Below are 6,926 nucleotides of genomic sequence, written 5' to 3'. Positions count from 1 at the left end.
AGAAGTCTCCGCTAGATTCATGACAAAGTCAAAAGAGTTTATGAAGCTCTGACTCAACAGAATCAAAGGTATTCAACTTTCTTGGTCAGTTTGTCTTTTCCAGAGTATAAAAAAATGATTTTACTCTGCAAAGCTACATTGTGTTAAAGCTTTCCTCTCTAAGGTTAACTTTAAACTTCAACTCTAGAATAATCCTGTTGACTCACAATGTCGAAGTGGCACACAGTGTTTCCAACGTGGTGTTGGTCTGAAATGACCACTGACTGTGAAGTTTGCAAGTTCTAAACTGATTGAAACTAAAAAAAAAATTAACAATAATTAAAAAAAAAAAACAGATTCGTCTGTGCTTGGCTTTTTTTCTTTTTCAAATAATTCCAGTTTTTACTTTGATCTAAATAAGGGGGAAAAAAGTACATAACTGTACTTGTATTAATGACACTATCAGTTAAAGCATTATTCTACTTCTGGAATCCAACTGATGGAATTCAACTTGAACTAAACACGTTTCTGTGTAACTTGCAGGTTTGTGTGGCTGCACATGAAGAACTAAGCTGCAATCGGCTTGCATGTGTGCTGCTCATGTACTGAGATAACAGATGAGAGTACGGAAAACTTTCTTGGTTTAGAATAGTTTCATGAACTAAAGAATTATCATGTGGATGCTAATGTCTCAGACAGCAAACTTATAGATGTAAAGTCATTTTTCTCTCCAGCAGAGCTAAGTGGAGTTTATTATGGAGACTCCATAAGAAAAAAACAAAGTATTACAGCAAAATAAGTGGACCTCCCACTGAACCGCATTTTCATTTCCATAAACAGAAACAAATATAAGAAAGAAAGCTTGAGTTGCACGTGGAAACAGAGACTCTTGGATTCTTCTGCATTCAAAACGAGTAACTTCAAAGAAGATCACCATCCCCACCTATTGTTCGACGCCTGCAAAATTAAAAAAAAAATGTGTAAAAATGCATTATGTCAGAAAGCCACTATAATATACCAGAGGAGGCTAAACATTTTTCATTAAGTCACTCAATCTGTGTTCAGTCCCTTTGACAGCATCGTTTGTCTCCTCACTGATGTGGTATTTGAACAGGCGTCTGAGTTGATCGTTTCCATTACTTTCAGCAGCACCAGTCACAGATCTGAAAAGAGCATCTGAGGCATCATTAACAGCAAAAAGTGAAACGCCATCTGCAGTATTGATGAAGTGATTATATGCAGATTGATGCCCACTTTCATCACTTATAAAATCCAGATTCTCACCCCACAGAACTGATTTAGATCTTTTCTTTTTTGACAAAGAGGATTGTGTTCATTTATCAACATATCTATTCTTATAGAAAAAAGCCCAGAGATAAAACATGCTCTCAGATAATGCTTTTCCATGCTTCAGTACATCCACTGTTTGATGCAAGAGTCAAATCTTTTATCTGCTAAGAAAAATACTCTTTTTGTAATGAAAAACACTCAAATATTATACAACTTTATAAGATGTGTCTATCATTTCAGATTTGAAAAAGAATCACTCAATGAAACTACGTAAAAGAAATCTGACCATGATTTTAGTAGGTCTTTGCTGCCCCCTGGTGGAGAAGAGGGATATTGAAATTTAATTATTTAAACTGACACACACACACACAGGGCAAAACCTCTTTTTCAAGTATTCAAAACTCTTAAACATAGTTTCCGTTTTACACAGAGTTTGCAATTCATGCTAAACATCCATTTTTTTAAACACTTTCGGGGTCAGAGAGCCTCCAGAACCTGTCCCGGGTACTGTTGGGTGAAGGCGGGGTACACCCTGGACAGTTCGAAATTCTGTCGTAAGGCCACACAATCACTCCCACACACTAACCAATTAACTTATAGGAAGCAAAACAACACTTTCTAAATGCACTGAACACGGTTCCGTGCATGACATGACAGTTTGACATAATGTCACACGTTTGGCATTTCAAAACGATGCTTTCAAAATGACACTACATGTGCTAATTGGAAGATATGTGTGTCAACTGGCCTGGTTCAATCAGGAACTAGCAGTGCAAACGAATAGAATAGAATAGAATAGAATAGAATAGAATAGAATAGAATAGAATAGAATAGAATAGAATAGAATAGAATAGAATAGCTTTATTTCAATTACACATTTCACATAAAGAATCACAAAGTACTTTTTTTCTGCAATTTTCTTTTTCAGTTTTCTATTTTTGTCGGCATATTTTTCGTCACCCTAATTGTGTATATGTTGCACTGACCTGTTTGGTAAAAATAAATAAACATTTCAAGAGTATGTGTGTGCATCTATAAACATTTCTGTGCATATGAGCAGTCTGAAGAATATTCCACATTTGAAGCTATTTTAGTATTACAGCAAAGCATACCACAAATCAAAGGGTTTCAATGTGTATAGTTGGTTAGACACAAACCTGGTAGTAGAAGTGTATGCCATGTGGTGCAAAAGTTTGATTTTGACAGTTCTATAAGCAGTTTTGTTTGCAGTGCTTCATGTTGAAGGATGAATGAGGTATTTTGCTATTTGGATGTGCGGTTTTGTTAATTGTGTTAAGTATAGTATCTTAATGAAACCAGCATGTTAGCAAAATTGTAAGCAATTGGAAAAAACTGTAATAGGCACCTCACAAGGTATGCTTTTTATTCATTTTGTTTTATTTGAGACTTAACGAATATTTCAATTAAACATCAATATTTTTTTATTATAGCCAACAATGTTAGTAACAGTTTGCCTGGAGGTCAGAGGTTTCAGATTTTTATTAATCACCAAGTAACTTTAAAAAAAAATTATTTTCTTTAATCCACAGAAAATATTAATCTTTCCTTTTCCAAGTTTTTAAATTAAACTTCCTGTCAAAGTTAAAAAAATGACAGGAAGTTAATGTCCTTGGAGATGCCGCCATCTCTGACTAAATACAGAATTTTCTATCTGAAAGTTTAAAAAAAGGCGTTTAAATGTTCATATTATGTTTTTCAAATGCTCAATTGTTTTTAATATATACAAGGCAGAGTTCGAGTCACTTACAAATTGACACCTGAATGATGGAAGACATCAGATCTTTACTAACTCCTGTCTTTGTCACGATGTTTACATTCTCTTTAGGAAGGGTTCAGTTTCAGTCATTCTGGCTCTAAAAAGTTCAAAAGTTCATAATAAACTTCAGTAATTATAAAAGTCTTAACTCCTGAACTGACTACTCTCACTAGATTATATTTTTACTCTGCAGCCTCCACACCAGCTGGCATCAGAGGCTGATGTAATCATGATTAGATTTCAGGCATAAAAAAACTCCCACATAGCTGTTCTTAGGTTTGTTACAAAAACATCTGCGTATGTTAATTTAATAAATCTAGCTTTGTTTTGCATTTGTAGGAAAATAGCTCAGCATCACAAGAGATGCTATAAATATTGGATGCGGTTGATTGGTCGGTTGATAGAAAAAGCAGTTCTGTACATCCAGTACATCCAGAACAGTAGAAAACCAACAATTCTGACAACTACACTGCTGAATTGAACATGCTCAAAATAATAGCAGAAGTTTCATCAGTGAGGTGACTTATAAAACACTTTGGAATGAAAATCTGAGTCGGTGCAGAAGTTCTGTCATGCCAAAAATGATGTAGAATGACCACTTAAGAGGATTTACAGTCTACAAAAATAACTAAGTTGAACAACAAGACTATAAATACATAGTTTTAATAAGCTGGAGCAGAGATGGTAGCAGAGCAGTGAAGTGGGTTTGGATAAATTGCTGTACGTGTGTAGAAACGAGCATCAGTGTGGCTGCAGAGTTGGATGAGTCCGTTGGAGAACGAGCTCTGCTGCCCCTCGACAGGCTGTTGAAGTGGGTGTAAAGAACTGTCTGTGATGGGGAGCAGGGCGTCCTTCTGTCCCATAAATCCAGATTATGAAAGGCTGACACAGAAAACAAGACACACTCACTACCAAACTCCAAACATCCACACAAAGTCTCCAGGTCACCACATATAGCTGACTAGCACACACGATGCTGGGAACAGCAGAGTTCATGAGGCTGGAAGTGAAGGCAGCAGGTGTTTTAATCAGCTCCCGGTTCAGTCCGTCGGCTGATCACAAACCGAGGATGAGCCGCATCTGTCCAGTCAGCACTCCTTTAAACACAACTGACAATGGGAGGAAAAAAAATGCCCGCACACTGGTTTAGATCTCACATATGGCCTCAGATCACAAGATTTTAGACTAAAATGACGCAAAATGTTTTAAAAATGGCAACAAACAGCAGAGAGACATCAGAGAGGACAGAAAACTGTTCATCAAAAGGCTCCAAAAACAAGGATCCTCTCCTCTAGAGAGGGGTAAAAGAATGGCTGAAGTTATCAAAAGTATTGTAACAATTTCACAAAACTAAAAAAGGAGAAAATTGTGAAATGACAAAAGTGAGATCACCCATTGTTGTCATTTTTTAATTGGGAACTTCATGGATACTTTTTTCCATAAAGGAGGCTGAAAGGAAGATCAAGGAGGTTTATGGATGCAATGAGGGAAGTTGGCTTGAGTTAAAAGGATGCAGAGGACAGGAATTATTCACTCGATCAACCTCTGAAGCCGAGGGGTCCAAACTTTTCAGGTGAAACTCCTATTATAACCTTAAATGCTAATAAACTATTTGATGATTTAATGTTCAATACGCATTCTTGAAACATTTCAAAAGCTAAATGGAATGTTTTATTTTGATAAAAAACTGACATTTTCCTCATTGGATTTTGATTTTTGTTTCGTAATTTTACAAATGTACTCTTGTGAAATTTTGACTTTTTTCTCACAATTTTAAGACTTTTTCTCGCAAACTTTCCCTTTTTCTCTCATAATTTTACAATTTTATTCTTGTAAAAAAATACTTTTTGTTATAGTTTTTACAACTTTAATCTGCTAAAATTTTGAGTTTTTCCTATTTTTGCAATTTTATTCTAGTAAAATTCTACTAAAATTTTCACAAAACACATCCTGTTATTATACAACTTTATTCTCTCCTGAGAACTAATCATCTTTAGCACCCTTCTTCACTATACCTCCCATCAGCCACCGCGTCAGTCTTCTCCAAGCACAGCTGATCATCATCATCCTCATCAGCATTTGTACTCACTCTGGCCTCAACTTCAGTGCGAAGTCTTGATTGTGTTTATCTGTCAGTCTAAGCAGGTTTTCCTTGTTTGATTCTGTGTTTTTGACCATTGCCTGCCTTTTTGATGCAGTCTATGTCTTGCCCTTGCTCTGTTCCATTAAACCGTTTGCAAATGGGTCCTAACGTGTCAGCCTCTTCGTCACAATTTTAGTAAAAAAAATGTTTTTTATTGTTCATTTTTTTACTTTATTCTTGTAAAATATTTTGTCTTTCATAATTTTGAGACTTTTTCTTGTAAATTTCACGTAAAAAAAATTACAACTTTGATCTCGTAAAAAATGTCATATTTTTACAACTTTCTTCTTTTAAAATTTTGACTTTTTTCTAACATTTTTTCTGATTTTATTCTAGTAAAAAAATGATTTTTTTCCTAATTTTATTACTTTAGTTCTTTACTTTAGAACTATATTCTTGCATAATGTTTACCTTTTTTTATCATAGTAAGATTTTGATTTGACTTTGATTTTTTTTCTACAAAGTTTAATGACTTTAACCTCGTACCATTTTACATTTTTTGTTATAATTCTGTTGTTCTGTTTCCTGTTATGTCTAACTAATTTCTTGCTTTTTTGTGAGTTTTTCTTTTGAGAAAATCTTTCTTGGCTTGCTAGCTTGCTGTTACTGTTAATGGAATATTCCATTGTTATAGTAGGACAGGGGGAGGATAAAACACTTTCATGTGAACATTGTTATGCCATTTTAGTCATTTGTGAGACAGTTAGATAAGAATGGATGTGGATTTTTTTTTTTTTATAAGTATTCAGTCCGACACCTTGGGGGCCCCAGGCAATCGCCTACCTTTGCCAAATGGTAAGTGGTCCTGTTCCACAGAGGCAAAATAATTTCTTCTTGTTTTAATCTGTGAAACGGGTAACTTTTTGGTTGCAATGGTTTCCCCATATATGTAACAGTCTAGTTCTGCATGAGGTTTCCCTTCCTCACAGCCTGGTTGCTTGCTCTGTATGAGATTCATGCTAAAAGCCCATAGATGTAATCAGTTTGTCCCTTGTATTATGTTCTACTTAATATAATCATAATTCAAGGACAAATAATTTGGACTTTCTTTTTTCCTGCAACCTTCAGCATGCAGCGACGCATGTGGGTTCAAGTGCGCTACTGCTAGTCGGTTTTAGCCCCAGGGGAGGAAATACATGTGTTTAATCCCTTCATGCCTGACTTTGTTTGCAAATATATATTCTTCAGTGGTCTTTCTGTTCAAGGTGATGCTAAATTAAGTTGAGGCCTGGATTTATGGCACGTTGTTAATTAGTGACATCTGGGGTTCACATTAAAGCTACAATAATCAGTGATGTCAGAAATGTTTTGCTGCATATGTCTGACACATTCGATAAAAATAGGAAAGTGTTCAAACATTAGTTTGATTTTATACTCTGTCCTATGAAAAACATAGCAGTATTTCATGGCAGGTTGGAAAATGGAATTAATTGATGCACATTTTCATCTAGTTGATGCAACTTGAGGTTCCTGGTGTGCAGAACAAAAACAAATCTAGAAGTAAGTCTGCAGCCACTCAGACAGGCCTGGGAGCTGCTTTTAGTTTCATCCACTCAGATCTTCACACTGAAACACAGAATATTTTACTTTTTCTGAATTTTTTATGTTCTTTTTTTTATTTTGATGAATCTCTAAAAAATAAAGTCAGATAACAGAGGCTGCTTCTTTAAGGATCTCACTTAAAACACCCAAAACTGTAAGTATGTTTTATCAAATGGTTTATGTTGGTATCTGTTA

The sequence above is a fragment of the Oryzias melastigma genome, linkage group LG5 (genome assembly GCF_002922805.2).
Source record: "Oryzias melastigma strain HK-1 linkage group LG5, ASM292280v2, whole genome shotgun sequence".
NCBI classification, from domain to species: Eukaryota; Metazoa; Chordata; class Actinopteri; order Beloniformes; family Adrianichthyidae; genus Oryzias; species Oryzias melastigma.
The sequence above is the reverse complement of the archived record's forward strand: the minus strand, read 5'-3'. Positions refer to the sequence as shown.